The sequence below is a fragment of the Thermobia domestica genome, chromosome 7 (assembly GCF_964235325.1).
Source record: "Thermobia domestica chromosome 7, izTheDome1.hap1.1, whole genome shotgun sequence".
Taxonomy (NCBI): domain Eukaryota; kingdom Metazoa; phylum Arthropoda; class Insecta; order Zygentoma; family Lepismatidae; genus Thermobia; species Thermobia domestica.
Window position 1 is genome coordinate 233,997,583 of NC_137460.1, and position 13,234 is coordinate 234,010,816.

The 13,234-nt window shown below is 35.4% G+C and overlaps 1 protein-coding gene across 1 annotated transcript in view; it reads left to right on the forward strand.

The window, feature by feature from the left end:
- Positions 1-13,234, forward strand: part of LOC145690739 (uncharacterized) — a 197,445-nt gene that overhangs the window by 137,333 nt on the left and 46,878 nt on the right. The window lies entirely within an intron of this gene.

Sequence of the window (13,234 nt, forward strand, 5' to 3'; positions counted from 1 at the left end):
TGTTAGTGCAATATTTACATTAGAGATGCAAGGGCTCGAAAAAAAACCCGGCTTTTTTCGAAAAAAAATCTAGGTTTTTTCTGCTTCGCTTTTTTGCTTGAGAAATTTTGGGCTTTTTTGAAAATTTTCCTTTAAACTGATAAAGCAGACTTTGTTTCGCTTCTCTACAACAAAAAACTCATTTAAATAGTGACTGATTCAGATAATAATATGAAACCTCGAAAATAAACTATGAATTTCAAAAAGATATTTTTAAAATTCTTAACATACTTACATTATGAATTCCAAGGGATTAACCAACATATGTAATAATATTTTAACCTCTTATATACAATAAGTACTTTAAAAAATGATACACAAATAACTAGCAAAATTGTATGTAGTATTTTTACTTCAAAATATCACACACCCTCTTTATGAAGCAAAATAAAGAAAAACATGATAGAAATCTGCACATCAAGAGCTTCGTTTCGGGTGGTTCTATACATTCTTGAAATTTTTCAGTTAAGTTTTAACTTTCATATACATTGTATGAATATTTCGAACAAAATTTTCACTGATTGATCACATACGTAATAATCTGTTACCACCTATCAGGTGCTTCGGATCTGCAAAATCTGTAAAGCTCCAATTTCTGTAATGCACTGACTGCTTCTTAAGCTTGTTCAGAATCGGGAAAATATCGAATTTTCTGTTTATGGATCATATACGTAATAGACGGTTCATCTGAGCGTATGGTTTCCTAGGCTGTAGAATATATAACCACCATCACGGTTTACCCAATGTTGAAGGTTTCTAAATTTTTAACAAGAAAATTCTTTTCAGTCTTGGAGCCACTTCGATAGTAAGACTATTCATGGCTTTGGATTAATTGTTTTAACAAAAGAGACACTGACCAAAGCTTAAAACTTTACTTTATTTTAAATTATAATTTGTAACTGTTTCGGATATCTAGCATATCCTTCTTCAGACACGATCGAAATTAATGAAAATACAGACATATATATAAATGTTGTTATAACATAGTTTAAATTCTTTAACCGTCATATATATATATATATATATATATATATATATATATATATATATATATATATATATATATATATTCATTGTTATAAAATTTTTTTAATTTATTTTATCAGTCATATATAGAGTCATTGTTGTACTTTTTTATTTTTATTTATTTATTTACTTTTCTTATTTACCGAGGCCTTCAGCCCATCCTATAAGTCTTCGTGTTCACTTTCCAATTAATCACTTCCTTTATTTTTGGTTCTTATAAGGGCCTTTTATTTTTACTTTTATTTTATTTATTTATTTATTTATTTATTTTTTCTCTATGTTATCCAAACTTCCTTGCCATGATTCATTAATTGGTAAGCCCCCTGTCCAGTTCATCAGTTTATCTCTTCCTACCTTCTTTATCCAATCCGCTTCTTTCCACTTCCTTATTATCATTCTTTTCTCCATCTCCAACACTTCCGTCTTATCCCAATTAATTGCGTGATTCGTCTCCTTAACATGTTTGTATATGGCATTGGTATCTTTTTTCTTCCTAACATCATCTTCATGTTGTTTTATCCTTTCTTTCATTCTCTTTCCTGTCTCTCCTATATATGACATATCGCAGTCCTCACACCATACCCTGTAAATGACCCCTTCTTTCTCTTCATTAATCTTTTTAGTTACTTTTCTATTCTTCTTCTTTATTGATCTTAATAAAGTTTCTCCACTCTTTCTATAAGTTCTGACCCCTCCTTTCTTCAATAAATTCTTCAGTTTCTCCGTTTCTTCTCCCATACTTTCTATGCCATGCCATTTTCCACTCTCATCCTCTTCATCCTTCTTTCTCCCTCTCTTCCTCTTCCTGCGTTCTTCTTCCTTCTCTAACTCTTTCTTGCTGTAACCGTTCTTCTCTAACTGTCTGTAGAATTTCTGTATGCTCTCCTTCCTTCCTTCCTCTTCGTCCTCCATCATTTCTATTCTTTTTATCATATTTGTTATGAAATTTCTCTTTGTACTCCTATCCACGTCCCTCCTCTCATGGCAGTACACTCCCGCTGAGCACTCTTTCTGGTACCACCTCGTAACCAGGCCTTCTCCTTGTTTTATTATGGTCATGTCTAAAAAGTTTATTCTTCCATTTTCTTCCAACTCCATTTCCAAGCTTATGCCTTTTTCTTTATCTTTCACACTATCTTTGAAGTTCTCTAATTGTCTCCTAGTCCCTTTCCACAAGCCTAGACAGTCATCCACATACCTACAAAATATGATCAAGTTCTTACACCCTTCTTCTTTCACCTTTTTCTCCAATTTGTTCATAATTATTTCTGCCAGTACTGGGCTCAGCCTCGAACCTATACTGATTCCTTTTCTTATTTTTACCACTTTCTCACCGATTATACAGTAACTGTTTTCCCATATTAACTTCAGAATATATATATGACGGTTAAAGAATTTAAACTCTGTTATAACAACATTTATATATGTGTCTGTATTTTCATTAATTTCGATCGTGTCTGAAGAAGGATATGCTAGATATTCGAAACAGTTACAAATTATAATTTAAAATAAAGTAAAGTTTTAAGCTTTGGTCAGTGTCTCTTTTGTTAAAAGAAAATTCTACAGATAGTTACGATTTTTTTTACAAAAAAGAAAAACTATGGAATACATTTAAAAAGAGTGTAAGAATCAATCACTGTTCCAATTCACAAGAAAGACGACAAAATTGATTGTAATAATTATCGAGGCATTTCTCTTAACATTCCATTAATAAGATTGACCCCATACGCAGATGAAATTATTGGAGATTATCAGTGTGAATTTAGTCGAAATCGACCAGATATTTACCATTCGACAAATACTCGAAAAGAAATGGTCATATATTACCCAGTACATCAACTGTTTGTTGATTTTAGAAAGGCTTACAACTCGGTAAGGAGGGAAACATTGTACAACATTCTTACAGAATTTGGAATACCGAAAGAGCTAGATGTATTGAGTGTTTAAATGAATTCCACAGTAAAGTCCGAGTAGAAAAATGAGAGCTTCCACGTCGAGATTGGCCTGAAACAAGGATATTCGTTATTGCCGTTATTATTCAGCTTTGTACCGGAGTACGCTATAAGAAAAATCAAAGATAGGAACCAGGGCCTAGAGTTGAATAGTATTCACCAGGTTATGATATATGCTGATAATGTAAATCCGATAGAACAATCGAAAGAAATGCAGAGGTCTCATTAAACGCTTGCAGGGACATGAGTAAATGCAGAGAAATCTAAATACAAGGAAGTTCACAAGGATCGTAATACGGCAAATTATGAATCCGTTAAAATGTCAATTAATACTTTCGACACAGTGGATACTTTCAAATATCTTGAATCAGTATTACCAGACCAAAATCATACCCACAAAGAAATAAAATGTCGACTAAAATCAGGAAATTCTTGTTATTATTCAGTTCAAAATATTTTGTCGCGAATTCTGTCAAGGAATTTAAAGCTTAAAATATATAAAATGATAATCATGCTTGTTATGCTTTATGGTTGTGAAACATGGTCGCTTACGCTGAGGGAAGAACGCAGACTGAAATTATTTGGGAATAAAATTCTGAGACGAATATTTGGACCCAAGAGGAACGGGAATGGGGAATGGTAGAAACTTCAGAAGGAGGAACTGCATAATTTATACGGTTTACCAAACATTGTTACGGTCATCAAGTCTAGGAGGCTCAGGTGAGCAGGTCATGTGCCCAGAATGGAAGAAAGTAGGAACGCTTTCAAAGTTTTAACTGGAAACCCAATCGGGAAACATCCATTAGGAAAATCTAGGCTCAGATGGGAGGGCAATATTAAGATGGACCTAGCAGAAATAGAAATACAGAGTAGAAATTGGATTGAATTGGATAAGGATAGAAGTCAATGGAGAGCTTTTGTGGCCATAGAGAAAGAGAGAGAATACATTTAAGTTAAGCACAACTCCACAACAAACATGAGTGAGTGGTTAGCTTTTGCGCTTCTATCGTGAAGTACGGGATTCAACCCCGCATTCAACCATTTTAACAAAAGTTTTTCTTAATTCCATTTGTGAATGTAGAGATAGTGCGTGTACTGTGAGTCCTGGCCGACTTACTTTCTAATCGTTTTTAAATCTTTGTTATTATTAATTACCAGCAGTGATGGATTTGCGAAGAGGGTTAGGATGGGGATGTCTTTCGGATTGAAGCCTCTTCCCCGAAATTACGGAATTTTTAAAACAAACTAAATATTTGTTTTGCCTTCACTCACAAACTTCAAGCTATCCTCAAATAAAAAGTTAGAAATTTTTATAAAAACTAAGCATTAATAAGAAACCCTCCCAAAATACTTTTCTAAATCCGCCACTGATTATCAGTATAAAATGGTCTTCAAGGTTGTATCTGGCTGATTATAGCTGAATATACAAATGAAACGAAATATTTGTTATGCCTGTACTCATAAACTTAAGCTCCTCTTAAATAAAAGTTAGAAATTTTTAGAAAAACCAAACATTATTCAGAAAAAAAAACCTCCAAAATATTTTTCCTAATCCGATACTGATTATTTCTATCAAACGGTATTCAAGGTTGTGTCCGGAAGATTAAGGGAGGGGGGCCAAATTTCGTCCCCTAGTCATGTTTTCGTACCTTGAGGCTGCAGGATATAGGTTAGGAGAGCCAAACTTCCACATTATCTATAGTGACTATTCTTTTATTGGGTAGCCAAGATGAGTTGCGTGTATCAGCATTTAGTTTTATTTTTACAATATGATTTCAAAAGTATTGCAATCTGTCCAAAAACAAAATCGTGGTCCTAATTCCGTCCCTCATTAAAATTTCAAAAGAAAGTACAATGTTAAGGTTTCTTTCGTAATAAGCAGTTTTATTTGTGTAGCTGACTATGATTATGTACTTTTAACTTTTACATGTAACGAAGCAAACTACAAACAAATGAACTAAGGAAAATACAAGTAAAACAAGTGCAAATAGAATTATAGAAAAACTGGTTATTAGGATAAGATGAGGATTTAACCATTTAAACAATCCCGGCAAATGAATGTAGCACGGCGTTCAGCACCACATCAAGCTTCATGAAGCCATGTAAGGCATTGCGAGCAGCGGATCCACGTTTCACCATGTCTATCTGTAGAATATTTCCCTCCACAAATTGTACATTGAGCATCAGCATCATCCTCACTAAAGCTGTCAGACGAATCAGCATATGGAATGTCAAAGCTGGAGTCATTGTCGCTTTGTCGTGTCTTCTTTGGCTTTGCGGAAGGATGGTTTCCCGCACTTTTGTTTGGCACTAGTAGGTTGAACACGTGTCTTCGAATGTCTCGAGCGATTTTTTGCCATAGCTTCTTCAATCTTTCTCTTATGGGACGAGCTGGTGATAACAGTTGCTGTACCTCGTCTCGTAGATGTTGATGGTTGGATCACTGGAACGTTCCTAATGTTTTGAGGAGTAACTGCTGGCTGCTGGTTTTGAAACTGCTTGCTGGTGGATGCTTGGTCAGAAGGACGGATCATATCATCGGGGCTATTAGTTCCATCCTGATGTTTGGTGTCAGACTGAGGATGGCCAAGAAAATCCGCTTCACTAAAAATATTCGGATTGTATGGAATAATGCCCGTTTTGCGAAATCTGTTGACAGCTGTTTGTACGACTGCAGCACGCTCATATGCTTCACGGAACAAACCAGCTACCTGAGGATTGCCAACTGTTCGACCAGGATGGTTACTCAACCAACTTTCAATGGCTTGACCATAATACGTCTTAAAGGGAAACATGAAAGCAACATCAAGCGGTTGCAGTTTCGATGTAGAATGAGTAGGCAAGCAAACTATTGACACTCCATGTTCGCGAGCAGCATATATTACATTGATGTTACGCGTGAGCGAATAATGTCCGTCTACAATTAACACAACGGGGTCTTCTTTTGAAGGTTTTGTGATCAACAAAAAATGTTGAAACCAGTTCTCAAACAGATCGGCCGTTATCCATCCAGACGGGTGAACCGCTCCGATACTTCCTGGTGGTGCCCCATCTATCAGTTCACTTTTCATTAGTTGTCTTGGGAAAATCATCATGGGAGGCACAAATTGCCCAGCAGCAGACATGCACATCACCACAGTGATTAACGAACCGCGCTCAGCAGAGGACACTTTATGCACCTCGCGTTTTCCTTTCATGGGCACAATTCGCGCAGCTTTGTGTTGCACGATCGAAATGCCCGTCTCATCAACGTTGAACCAGTGTTGTCAGATGGCGGGAAATTTCCCGCAAAACGGGAAATTCTTAGCGTTGGCGGGAACGCGGAAAATTCTGGTTGAAAACGAGAAATTCTTTCAACTTTTCTTCCTTTTGATGTCATCTCTTTCTCACTCCTTGTCTTCATGATTTTGTAGATGGAAACGTCTTTGAAGGTCAAAAGAACCAGAAGAGCAAGAGATGTTTTTAAACCGAACCAAATGGAACTGATTGTTCATCGCGCCAATATCCATTATCTAGGAGGAGAAAGAAGGGACGGATGGTTTATGGCCCTTAGCTTACTATATCTGTTAGGGGAAGGAGGAAAAGAAATAATGCTTGGAAGCAGGACACACAGACACAAAAAATGTATATTTCTCTCTATACCAAATAACCTACAGATAGAAAATAGAAGGATGGCCCTACAATAGATTTCTGCTCCCACAGGAAGATATAAACTTCTGGTTAATTGATCATTGTTATTTGATTTTAATTTGAAACGAAAATTAGAAACTGAAGGAGAGCAGTAGGAAAAACCAATTCCGCACTAACATTCACTTATTTGACGAATGCTTTGTTTATACTTTTAACCACAGACAGAGCGTTAATAAAGTCATGTAACTACAAACACAATCAAATTAAAAAAAGAAAGAAAAGAAAAATGCATGCTCTCATCGCGCTATTGAGGATCTGGGTTCTAGTCCCGGCATAGCAGTTGACATTTCTGTCGTTTCTGATCAACTCGTACCAAAAAAAAAGGAAAAAAAATATTTCCTGTGCCAGCAGAAATAAAGGTTTTGATATTTTTGTATAATCTATAGGTATAGCCTATATGCTGAAATTCTCGTTTTTGTCTATATTTTGAATGATCTGTCCAAAGTTTTTGAGAAATTTGTATTAAAATTAAGAATAAAGTGAAACATTACTTTTAAAGCTTTTCAGGAAACAATCAGACGACAACTGAAGGGACATTACTTAGATGGTCGCTATTTTGTCTTCAGAAGGAATGCTTTCTGTCTTTATTTAAGATATCATTTCAGTATAAGACTGTGGGAAACCAAAAGGAACTTCTGCCCATATTGTTTGAGCATACCTTTTTTTACATTTGCCTACATTTTTAGTGCCCTAACACCTTCTATTGAAGCTAATAAATCAAGATGTTTAATAAAACAACTATGAATCTCCTTTATAGCCGAATTGCTACTTATCGTGCTTTCGGTGCGAGGGGTTCCGGGTTCGAGTCCCGCTGGGAGCTCAAAATTTACGGTGTTCGTGAGTCCAATTGAGAAGTTACATGAATCGATATGTAACGTACTCTGGTCAAGGATATGGCGGTGAAGGGAGTTATTCGACCACTTTACACCCATACCCGCAGCTACGGCAAGATCATGGGGCACCAAAATTATCTTTACCCTTTAATCGATATAAAATATCACTATGCTTATTAAAAGCAAAAAACGCCGCAACAGTCCCTTGGGACCAAGATTTGCTAGTAGGATTACGTTCAAATTGGTGGTTATGTGGTCAGCTCATTAAGGGTTACGTGGTCTGCTACCTCTTAAGTTAGACGTTAATTTAGACAGCTTCCTAGGGCTGGATTAACGCATTTGGAGGCCCGGGGCTAGAAAAATTATGTGCCTCCTGCTAATTTCACCTAATACATTTCTGTGAATGTACGGTAAGAAAGTTAAGGGAATATATTTCATATTTGTGGAATAAAGGATCCAATATATTTCAGTCAAAAATTTTCTTGTAGGCCTTATATCTGGAGAACTACATACAGTATAACCAAACCAAAACTACCACTTAACTCAGTATGCTGTGCTTATTCCGTAAAAGATACGAAAACTCGATTTAGGGGAAGTTCAAAAAAATTGTGGGCCCTGATCCGAAAAGCCCAATATACTTCATTCAAACAAAAATTTTCTTGTTGGTCATATTTTATTTTATGATGATTGTATCTTCATAATTCTTTTTAGATAGCCAGTTGGGATTTTGATGAGTGTCTATCCACCTTGAGGTCCGGGGCTATAGAACCCTAAGTCCCCCCCTAATCCGGGCCTGCAGCATCCCAATTGCCTTCACGATGATGGGTGAACATTGAAACTTTTCAGTAGCCGAGAATCGAACCCGAACCTACGCGCACCATAGACACGCGCTAACCACTAGGCTAAGAGGAAGCCCATTACTATGGTTACTATAGAGAAAAGATATGTTTGGCACACTAATTTTAATTTTCGTGCCTCTGAATTTATTTATGGTCAGCCAAGCTTTTGTGGCTGACTGCGGGCTTTGTTACAACCCACTGAAACAAAAAATTGCCTGACAGGGATGCACGGATTATTATTATTATGCTAGGGTAGTATAATATATGTTTTATGAGTCATTTTCTGTTGTACTCATTAATATAAATATTTCAGATAGTAAGAAATGCTGCAGGTTTTTATGCTTTCTAAATTGAGTTTCCTTGCTGAAGTTGGAAGGTTACTGAACTTGCTTTCCAATCCTATACTTGACATTCGACATCTGCGAACCATCCCTTGCCTAATTTTCTCGGTCCTCTCCGGACTCCTAATTGAGGCCTCGCGGTTAGAAGTGCAATAAAACTGAAAACACTAGTAAAATGTGCCCACCAGGTCACAATATATTGTCATTTTTTCTGCAAAAAAGGGAATCGAAGACTGGTTAGTTCGTTGTTCGGTGTTCCAGTGTCAGGAAGTGTCGTGTGTTTGGCTAGGTGGATCTTGTGGTAACTTTTTTCTAAATATATATATCGAGAGTAATCAAGATGAGTGATTGCGGTGTAAAGAAACGAGACAAATCTAAAAAAATTAATAAGGATTGGCTTTCGAATCCAGAGTTAAAGGGGTGGTTGCAGTCTGTGCCGGGAACAAATACTAAAGCTAGGTGTAGATCATGCAACGTTGAGATCGTGAGTGGCAAAAGTGAACTTCAAAAACACGCAAAAGGGGCCAAACATCTAACTAATGTTAAGCAATTGCAGCATACACCATCTATTGCTGCAGCGTTTACGCGACAAGGAACAAGTGAGGACCAAGGGCATAAAATTCGCGTGAAGGCTAGTGAAATTGAAATAAGTGCATTTTTTGCTGAACACAACATCCTGTTTCATGCCGTGGACCATCTTCTTCCGCTATTGCAAAGAGTTTTTTCTGATTCTAAAGTAGCACGAGACATTAAATGAAAAAGAAATAAATGCGTCAGTATAGTAAAAAATATATTGTGCAAAGTGAAGACAGAAGAAACTATGCAACAACCCCGACAATCTTTCTTTTCGATTATGGTTGACGAGAGCACCGACATTTAAAATGACAAGCATCTTTGCTGCGTGGTCAGATATGTTTCTCCAATAACAGGCCGCATTAGAACACGACTTTTAGAACTTATAAAGCTGGATGCAAGGAACTCTTCTGCACAATCACTTTTCGAATCTTTTATGCAGTCTTAACAACATGAAATTTCCGTAAAAAATGTTGTGGGAATGGCAAGTGATGGGGCATCAGTTATGGTGGGGAAAAAGAATTCATTTATGTCAAGGCTCCGAGATCTAGTTCCATATTGTGTTCTATTAAAGTGTATTTGCCATTCAGCACATCTCGCAGCAAGTAAAGCGTGTGAGAAACTGCCTCGTGGTCCTGAAGAACTTTTGCGTTCTATATCAACGTATATGTCTTCAAGTGCCAAACGCTGAGCGCAGTTTATGGAAATACAAGAGTTTTTCTTGCAGGAGAGAAAGAAAATCTTAAAACCGTCATTAACTAGGTGGCTTTCAATGCATCAATGCATTGAGCGAGTACTCCAAAACTGGGATGTGCTTATAAAATATTTTAAGGTGGCAATTCTGGAAGACAACCTTAGACGTACGGAGACCATTCTTAATGATTTAAATAATCCGTACACAAAAGCTTACTTTCTCTTCCTTAAAAACGCATTAAAATATTTCAATTCCTTTAATGCATTTTTTTCAATCCAATAGTATTATCATTCATACTTTGTGGGTTGAATGTAATGAACTATTTAAGCAGTTTTGTCAAAATTTCATAAAGGCAGAGCTACTTGAAAGTGAAAATATAAATGTTAAAGATCCCTCCAACTTTTTGCCTCTGCAAGAATATACTTAGGGCTGGATTGCACGAAACATCTGCAAAACTTGTTTTGCCTTAAAATGATATTAACAGTTTTTAAATTAAAATGTCTCGATTTTTATATCTGTGCTGCAATGGAAATTGAAATTAGATTTCCTCTTCAAGATCAGATTTTCAAAGAAATGAGATTTCTCGATCCTTCCATTGCATTTACTCTAAACAGAAAAAGTTTAAAGGAAATTTCAGTTTAACCTTCTAATTTTTCTACTTTTTTGAATTTCATTTCATTTCATTTCATTCTTTATTCATCCATGTCGTACATTATTGGTCAGAGATCAGTACATAGGACTTGTCAAATAATAAGAAAACATTTCAATATAATTGATACTACATTATTTTACAAACTTTCCTCAAGTATTCATTAATATGATAATACATTTTGTTACACAAAAAATTAAATAGTTCATTTTTGAAATTTCGTATGTTTTTGATATCCTTCAAATAACTTGGGAGCTTATTAAACAACTTAGCGGACATAGGAAGAACACTTCTTTGGTGCACGCATAGTTTTGGTATGTTGTGAATATGTTATTCTTTTGTTGTGTGTTGTATGAATGTACATCGTCAACATGAAGAAAACTTCTTTCATTTCTCTTTACATATATGATACTTTTGTATATGTACAGACAAGGCACAGTTAAAATTTTATTTGACTGAAAGACCCTTTTGCATGAGGACCTTGGTGATAGATTAAAAATAGATCTTATTGCCTTTTTCTGTATACGAAAAGTAGTAACACTGGAATAGGAGGCTCCTCAGAAAATTATCCCGTAATTTAACAAGGATTGAAACTTACCATAGTACAATAACAGCAAAGTTTCTTTTGACACTGAACCACGTAGTCTATAAATGACAAAACAGATACGGCTTAATTTGCTGTTTAACTCAGTAATATGTGCATCCCATGTAAGCCTATTGCTTATTGTTACACCTAAAAATTTAGTGGATTTTGAATAGTCTACATCAGTTAAATTTATCACAATGGGAGGTACTGTTCGAGGTGTACATGAGTAATGAAAATTTAGTGCTTTTGTTTTCTTTGCATTTATCAGCAGTTGATTCTGAGATGTCCATTTTATCAAACGCTCCACAGTTTGTTTTAATTTACTTTCTAGTTCAACTGTATTGTCCGCTGTTACAAGGACATTTACATCGTCAGCATATAGTACAATATGTTGAGGATACATATATTGAACAAGATCATTTATGTAAAATAAAAAAAGAATTGGCCCAAGAATTGAGCCTTGAGGAACACCAGCAGAGATAGTAGCAGTTTTGGATGAAAATGTGACTTGCTTATTGTTAATAATTTTTTGTATTTTTACTACTTGTGTTCTGTTTGTCAGGTACGAGCGAAACCATTCATGTACTACACCCCTAATACCACATTTCTGGAGTTTTGCCAGTAGAAGAAAATGTTGAACACTGTCGAATGCCTTGGAGAAATCAACAAATAAACCTACTGCATATTTTCCCTTATCAAATACTGTAGAAACCTCTTTAATAAAGTTAAACAACGCTGTATCAATTGATTTGTTTTTTTGGAAACCATGTTGAGAAGACGAGATTAGGTTATGGCAGGATATAAAATTTCTCAAGCGCGATAACATTAGTGATTCAAAAATCTTCGAGAAAACTGACAAAATAGAAACAGGCCTATAGTTTTGAACATCATAAGTATTTCCTTTTTTGTGCAAAGGTATAACTTTTGCGGTCTTCAATCTGTCGGGGAAAATGCCTGATTCAAATGATACATTTAGAAGAAAGCATAGTTGTTTCACTATTAAATGCGAACTCTTTTTATAATTAGGGATGGGACTTCATCTATACCTGCAGAACGGGTACTAGAAAGCCGTTTGGTACAGTCCAACAATTCTTCTTCAGTTACCAGAGTTACATACATACTATGTTTGTTGCCTGGAATATTTGGCTCTACAGCGAGATCCGACTTTCCAGGTGGTAAATTCATATTTAGAAAATACTGATTAAAGACTTCAGTAATGGCAGCAGGATCAACAAAAGAATTATTTCTATAATTAACTTGTGATATTTCGCGCATTGGAACAGTCTTTGAATAATTGTTTATTACGTTCCATGCACCTTTCATTTTGTTTTTATATCCGCGTATTATAGTGTCATTGTTGATTCTTTTGGCTGTTCGAATAACATTCTGATATATTCTTTTGTATGTTTTTACATGGGAAATAACTTTATCTGGTAAATTAACACAGGTTTTCTTAAGTTTATGATAATATATAAGCTTTTGCTTTGAAATTTTTATTCCTTGCGTGACCCACTTTTTCATCTTATTAAGATCTTTCCGTAACTGTAATGGAAATGCTATGTTAAAATTATGTAAGAAAACATCAACAAAATAATTGAATTTGTCATTAGCACTAGGTAAGTCGTACAAGGGATTCCAAGATTCACGAGATAAAAGAAAACAAAAATAATTTATATTTTCCGTTGAAAATAATCTGGTTGTTCTCGTTATCGGTTTCCGACTTCCCTTCACCAGTTTCTCGGTAGGTATTCTACAATAAATGGCTTCATGATCAGAAAATCCAAGTTCAGTAACTTCAAAGAAACATTTAAGATTACTTTTTGGAATAATAATTTGGTCGATAGCTGTCTTTCCTTGACGAGTAGGTACGTTAATGATAGTTTGCAGTTCATATAAATTTAACATATCTTGAAATTTAGATTTATCAGTTGAATTCTTTAACCAAGCTATGTTCATATCCCCACAGATAACTACACTACTAAATTTTCTACGTAAGTTCGCTAGAAGTTTCT